This window comes from Corvus hawaiiensis, chromosome 12 (genome assembly GCF_020740725.1).
Source record: "Corvus hawaiiensis isolate bCorHaw1 chromosome 12, bCorHaw1.pri.cur, whole genome shotgun sequence".
Lineage (NCBI taxonomy): Eukaryota > Metazoa > Chordata > Aves > Passeriformes > Corvidae > Corvus > Corvus hawaiiensis.
Window position 1 is genome coordinate 21290882 of NC_063224.1, and position 6311 is coordinate 21297192.

At 48.6% G+C, this 6311-nt stretch overlaps 1 long non-coding RNA gene across 1 annotated transcript; it reads right to left on the reverse strand.

The window, feature by feature from the left end:
• Positions 1-2118: 2118 nt before the first annotated feature.
• On the reverse strand, positions 2119-5441 carry LOC125332022. The gene is made up of 3 exons (XR_007206349.1): positions 5421-5441; positions 3628-3713; positions 2119-3027 (listed from the first exon to the last, which is right to left on the reverse strand). It is a non-coding gene; the product is annotated as an uncharacterized LOC125332022 (long non-coding RNA).
• Between the last annotated feature and the right edge of the window lie 870 nt (positions 5442-6311).

Genomic DNA, 6311 nt, shown 5'->3' on the forward strand with positions numbered 1-6311 from the left:
TCCTCCTGTCACCCCAGCAACAGAAATGGGTTCCGCTCCCACATACCTTGATGGCATCAGAGTACATTGAGCACCGGTGTCAACCAAAGCCGTGTATTTTTGTGGGTCAGACGTGCCAGGCCATCGGATCCACACAGTCCAAAAGACCTGATTGTCCCTTTCCTCTACCTGGCTAGAGGAAGGGCCCCTCTATTCCTGGTCATGGTACACGTTGCTTCCATCCGGCGAATATGCTCCTGAGGTCCCTTCAAGAGAATCAGTCATATTATCATTCCTATACTGTCTGGAGTTTGGTGCGCGAGACACCGGAGCAGCGTTGACTCCAGATGAGTTTCTTGTAGTAGTTGTCCCTCTTTTTAGTTCATGTACCCGGGCTGCTAAGGAGGAGGTGGGTTTTCCATCCCCCTTACTCATGTCTTCTCCATGTTCCTGAAGGAAAAACCAGAGATTACCTCGTGGGGTGTATCCTCTCTCCCTGGTTGGGGGACGCCTGCTCCTAATGGCAGAGACTCTTGTTGGTTCTGGTGAGATGTGGTAAATCTCTTCCTTAAGCTCCTTTTACAGTTTCTGATGGCCCTCTTCAATCAAGCTCCGGACTTGCTCAGCCAGCCTTGTTTCCACAAACGAGGCATGGGTGCGAAACAGGGCTGTGACAGTGTCCTCGTAAATCCTCAGTTTGTGGACCAAGACGCCCACCCTGTCCTCACCTTTTCTCCATTGCAGCGTTGCCAGGTAACGGGAGTACATCTCTGGTCCAAGGCATGCGAACCTCAACCATATCTGTGATGTGCACTGGACACCATCTGGGCTCTTAGGAAATCTCTTGTCTTCTGAGAAAATTATTTCCAGCACAGCCAATTCCCTCAGGCATCAGATACCTTGTTCCATTGTGCTCCATTTTCCTTGGTGCACCTGGAGGTCTTCTTTACAAAGGTACCTGTCCCTTACACTTGTCAGCAGTCACCGCCAGAGGCTGAGAGTTTCTTGGGTTCTCCCGATCCCCTGGTCAATGACCACATCCCGGGACAGAGATCCCAGTTGCTGATTTACTTTTTGATTTCTTCTTCTGAACGGGGGCAACTGCAATCGGTGTAGGCTATTCTGGTTCAGTGACGGTTTGTGTGGAGATGCTGACAGCGCCTTTGGTTTTTTCTCCTCTGTGTCAGTCTCATAGACATGGATGCTGTTGTCTTGCGTTTGGTTTCTTTCTCCCCTGTGTCAGTCTGTGTAGACATGCTGTTTCTTGCTCTGCTCTTTTTTTCCCTCTCATCCTGAGGATGCTGTGCCATAGCTCTGATTCTAAGCATGGTGTACACTGTACAGAGAAGACAAAGCAGAACTAACAGCAAGGTTATGCTTTCTTTGACATCCAGAAGGAACTCAATATTTTCAAAAACTGCTGTGTCAGGCCTGAAAGGCTGGAAAAAACCATTCTTTAATGGTTTTTAATCATACCCAGTGGCTGGGTATGATTGTTGAGGCCCCAGATGTAGCAGCCTAGAGTAGGACAAGCACACAAAGTTGAGTATATATTCCAAATTATGTTCATTGTCTCGGAAGTTATCATGCAGTAGGCATAACAGAATAATAAAGCAAATTTTATACCATACCCTGGTCTACACAGGAGCATTAAAACCGGCAGATAGTTCCCCATGTGCAGAAAAATATAGAGAGCTAGGTACAAGACCCATGTAGCATGTTGAACAACATAGTGAGTAGGTGGCTTCTACAATACAAAAGTGTAATTCTGACTTTTCTCAGCACCCGGCCCCACACTGGGCACCAAAATATGTACTAGCTTGAAAACAAACTAGTGGGAGACACCAAGTCAGAATAACAATCTAATAGGGAAATAAAAGGAAAAAAAGGCAGAAAACACTGGGTTAAACTGACAGAGTCAGGATACAACCTGACACCCTGTTAATCAGGATGGTGGTAGCAGTGCGGTAGAATGGTGGCTGCAGTGCTTTGAAAGTGGTGATCCTGTAGAAAGGGTCTGCTCTTCCTCAGAAGGTCCAGTGGTGGCTATGTATCTCCTGTCCTCTGGAAATCCAGTGGGAAGATTATCTCTGCTGTTCAGAATCTCAGATTATATCTAGGATGGAACACTTGGTTCCTCCCTCTAGGTGGAGCATCTCACAATGGGATGATGAGTCATGAGGCCAGGTGTTGATAGGCTCATTACAAAATATAGTCCATGGAGAGTTATCTCTGAGTCATGCGGAAGGGCAATGATGGGCCATTAACAGAAAGATCAACCGGGGGCAGGACGGAAGGAAACACTGCCCCACCTGGTTCCAACAGCTCATGAGGATGGTAACAGTATACACTACAACCCAGGACAGACAGGGATGGAGGCTCTTGCCAGAAGTATCCCAAGTGTGGAGATCTTCCTCATCCTGCTCCTCCACTGCTGACGTCAGGGAATTCCCTGGAGCTGCCAACATCTGCCTTTGCTGCTCGAGGATCTTCTCTAGCACCATGCCAAAGGCCTTCTCCTATGGCAGCGCCGCAGCATCCTGCGAGTCACGGACTGGAACTGGCACCTCCAGGAAAGTTGCTGCTAGGAAACATCCGTCAGCCATTCCCTGACTGCAATGAGCTGGCCTCCTATTCCTCTGCAAGGCTCCTCCTGGCCAGGTGCATCCTCAGCAATGACACGGTTCTGCTGAGAGCCGCGGCTCGGAGGGAGCAGCGAGTCCTGTCCAAAGGGCTTCCTCTGTCTCCAGTCCTGCAGCTCTCACGGAGGCACCAGGTATGGTCAAGTCTCCTGCCAGGAGTATCCGACATGTGGAATTCATCCTCATCCTTCTTCTCCATTGCTGAGGGCTCTAAGTGCCCTGCAGATGGGAACATCCGCCTTTGCTGCTGGAGCATTTTTTCTAGTACCACACCAAAAGTCTTCTCCTATGGGTACTGCCACATCATTCTTGGAACCTTGGTAGGGAACTGGCGGCTCCAGCAGAATCGCTGCTCTGCCTCTGGCTTGTGGGAGTGCCTTACTGGAGGCCTCCTCTTTTCTATATCCTGCTTAAACAAGAAAGGTTTCATAACTTGACTGCTCTATGCCAGCTATGAATACATCATCTCTTTTGTAACTCTTTTATAGTGGACACAGAGTTTGTTGAAGCTCATTCTCACAACTCTTATCGTGACTATTCCTCATAACTCTTACAACTCTTATTAGTTCATAACCTGGATTACACATCGTCTCTGTCCAGATTAGAATTTTAAAATATACAATTCTCAAGATCCTCTAGCTACAAGATGCAACCACACATATTTGTCCTTTTTTATTTTTGCAAAAACATTGGCAATTGTTTCTCTCTTTAATATTTTTTCCCTTTGGAACTCATCTGTTTCCTGTTTTCACTTCCTCTGCTCAGAAGACCTTTCCTTTGGTTTATTCTTGTACTGATTCCCCAATCTTTCCAGGCTACTTTATAGAGATGTAGCTGGTGCAACATATACTTCTTAGATAGTTTTTGTTGTTTTGATTTATATTACAGGAAGATGATAAAACACGTATTTTACATTACCTCGGATGGCAAAAATTTTTTTCATTTTTAATGGAAAAAATATTTTTAAAGTTTGGATAGCATAATTTTTAAAAAATAGTTTCATTACTTGTCCAGTAGCCATAACATAGATCTGTATCCATCATCTAAAAGTAAAGCCAGCTTTTGATTTGATGCACACATTGAGACTTTATCCTGTATGAAATAAAGCAGAAAAAATATGCTATTACAGTTTTATCTTCAACTGCACATCACTTCTAACCTTGAGCGAAAGCTCTGCATTATGGAATAGAACCAACTGAGGCAGTGCAGCTCTCGGTTAACACATGATCAGAACCTTAGACTGCTAAGTAAGAGCAGGAAATAGTTTGGCTGCCACCACGAGGCAACAGCACATTCTCCTGTTGACATTCACCCGGTCAGAGTGAAACTGGAACTGAGCAATCCCATTCCTTTGCAACCACCCTTATGCTGCAGAGATGGAGCCCTGAGCTCAGCAATGCCATTTGTGACAGAGCTTTCCCAGGTGGGAAGGCATCCTCCCTTCCCAGAGGTATTGCAAGTTCCCCTCTCCCCACTCCATTCCATCCGGAAATGGAATGCTGACAATCCATAAAGGTTACACACTACAACACTGGCATGGATTCTTTTCCTTAGGTAGATCTAAGGCAGTCTGGGAGTTGCTCAGCCTCTTGTGCCCTCTTCAAGTGAGCATTTGTAACTTTTCTTCCTACAATAATCCAACCAAACTACTTGGTTACTGCTCCAAGTAATTACCAGAAGCTTTGGCTGTGTTTTCCCATTAGATTTTATTTAACCCAATATTTTGCAAATACTGACACTTCTATATTTGAAATTCCCAGCATATTACAGAGATTTGAGAGGTGATCTTCAAACTTGAGAGGTGATATTGACCACAGAGTAGCAATAAATAGGCAATATCAGGACAAAAGTTAATCCAATACATACCTCCAACAATCCTCCAATTTTTTTTTTTTTTAAATTTTTTTTTTATTCTGGAAGAAACAAATTTAACAGCACTGCCATGCATGCAACAAAGTGACCCAGGCATGAAGATGAGCAAGCTGTTGGTCCTTCACATTCGTTTTCAAGGGTGATATTAGTGGGACACTGCTTGGAGCACTGCAATGATATCAAAGTGATCCATTAAACTTCCTGCTAACTGGAAATTTCTTTTAAGATGCATAGATAATATATGGCTTATTACTTACACATACAGGCAAAAGGAAAAAACAAGTTTCACCACATTCTCATAAACCTCTGGAAATAATGTCCTATAAACTTAACTGCCTTTCTCAATTTGAGAAATTGCTACTGCTATAATATTACCTGTACTGGACCTTGTCAACTGGATGCTTTTGCCCAAACTCTTTGCTCCATATATGTCATTTACATCACAGAAAACAAGACAGAATCCTATCCAAGCAAAAATTCAGTGGGAATGGAGAATGACTTACTCGGCAACACCTGATTCTCTCTGTGCAACATGCACTACAGCTTTCTTTCAGTCTGATCAGACACTTCTTATGGTAAAGATCATCATCCTATAATCTGGACTACGGACTGACTTCCCGGCTCGACGTGCCTCATCGCCGCCACCCTGATCCATTATATGGACATTGACTGAGCCTGACCATACCCTCTGCAACCACCACCTCCCTGGGCAACCTGTGCCAACGCCTGACTACCCCAACAGCGAAAAAAATTTAATATGTAATCCGGGTCCCCACTGTCCCATTTGAAGGCCACTCCCTCTAGTAGCCCGTAGGCTTCTTTTCAGAAGCGATGTGAGGGGAAGGCGGCTCGCCGCTCCCCTTTGCCCACACGGCTGGCTCCCTTCCAGGCCCGATCCCACCCACGGCAAGGAAAGAACGCACCCACCCACACTCCCGGGGCCACTCCCCCACAGGGGCTCTGTCAGTCCCTCGCCGGGGGCCGGTCACTCCCTCGCCGGGGGTCACTCCCCACCAGAACCAGAACCAGAACCCGAACCCGCTCCCCGCGCCCGCCCTGCCGCCGCCGCTCCCGCTCTGCCGCCCCCACGGCCCCTCAGAGGCACCAGCCCCTCCGGGCCCCGCCCCCGCCCCGCGGCCCCGGCCAATCCCCGCCGAGCCCCGCCCGTCCCGCGGCTCCCCATTGGTGGCGCGCGCTCCGCCCGCGGGCCGAGCAGCGCGAGCGACGCAGCCTCCGCCCCCTGTCCCGCTGCGCGCGCGGAGCGCTCGGCCGTGCCCTGGGGAGCGGCGGCCGCGGGGCCCGCGCGGAGCGGCCGTTCCTCCGTGGCTGCGCCGCCAGCACGGCCGGCAACGCGGGCGTGCAGAAGGCGCTTCGGCCACCGGGCAGGAGAGATCACTACATAAACCCAAACGTTCTGGAAGAGTGGGAATTGGTGTCCAAGGACATAGTTTACACCTGCACTTGGCTCACAGCATCCCCCTGCAGCGCTACGGGCTGGTTACTTTAGGCGGCCACAGAGCCCTTAAAGGGAACTGGGCCGCCTTGACTTGTTAGCAAAGCAGCCACAGAGTCCCTAAATCAGACTGGGCTGTCTGGAGTTGTTACTGAACTCCCCCCATTGCACTGACCGTTCTGTGCAATTTCCAATGGCCCCGCAGAAAAAGACCTGGGGGTGGTGGCCAAGAGCTGCTGAACACGAGCCCAGGTGTGCCCAGGTGGCCAAGAAGGACATTGGCATCCTGGCCTGGGTCAGCAACAGTGCGGCCAGCAGGACCAGGGCAATGACTGTCCGTCCTCCTGTTTTGGGCACCGCTGAGG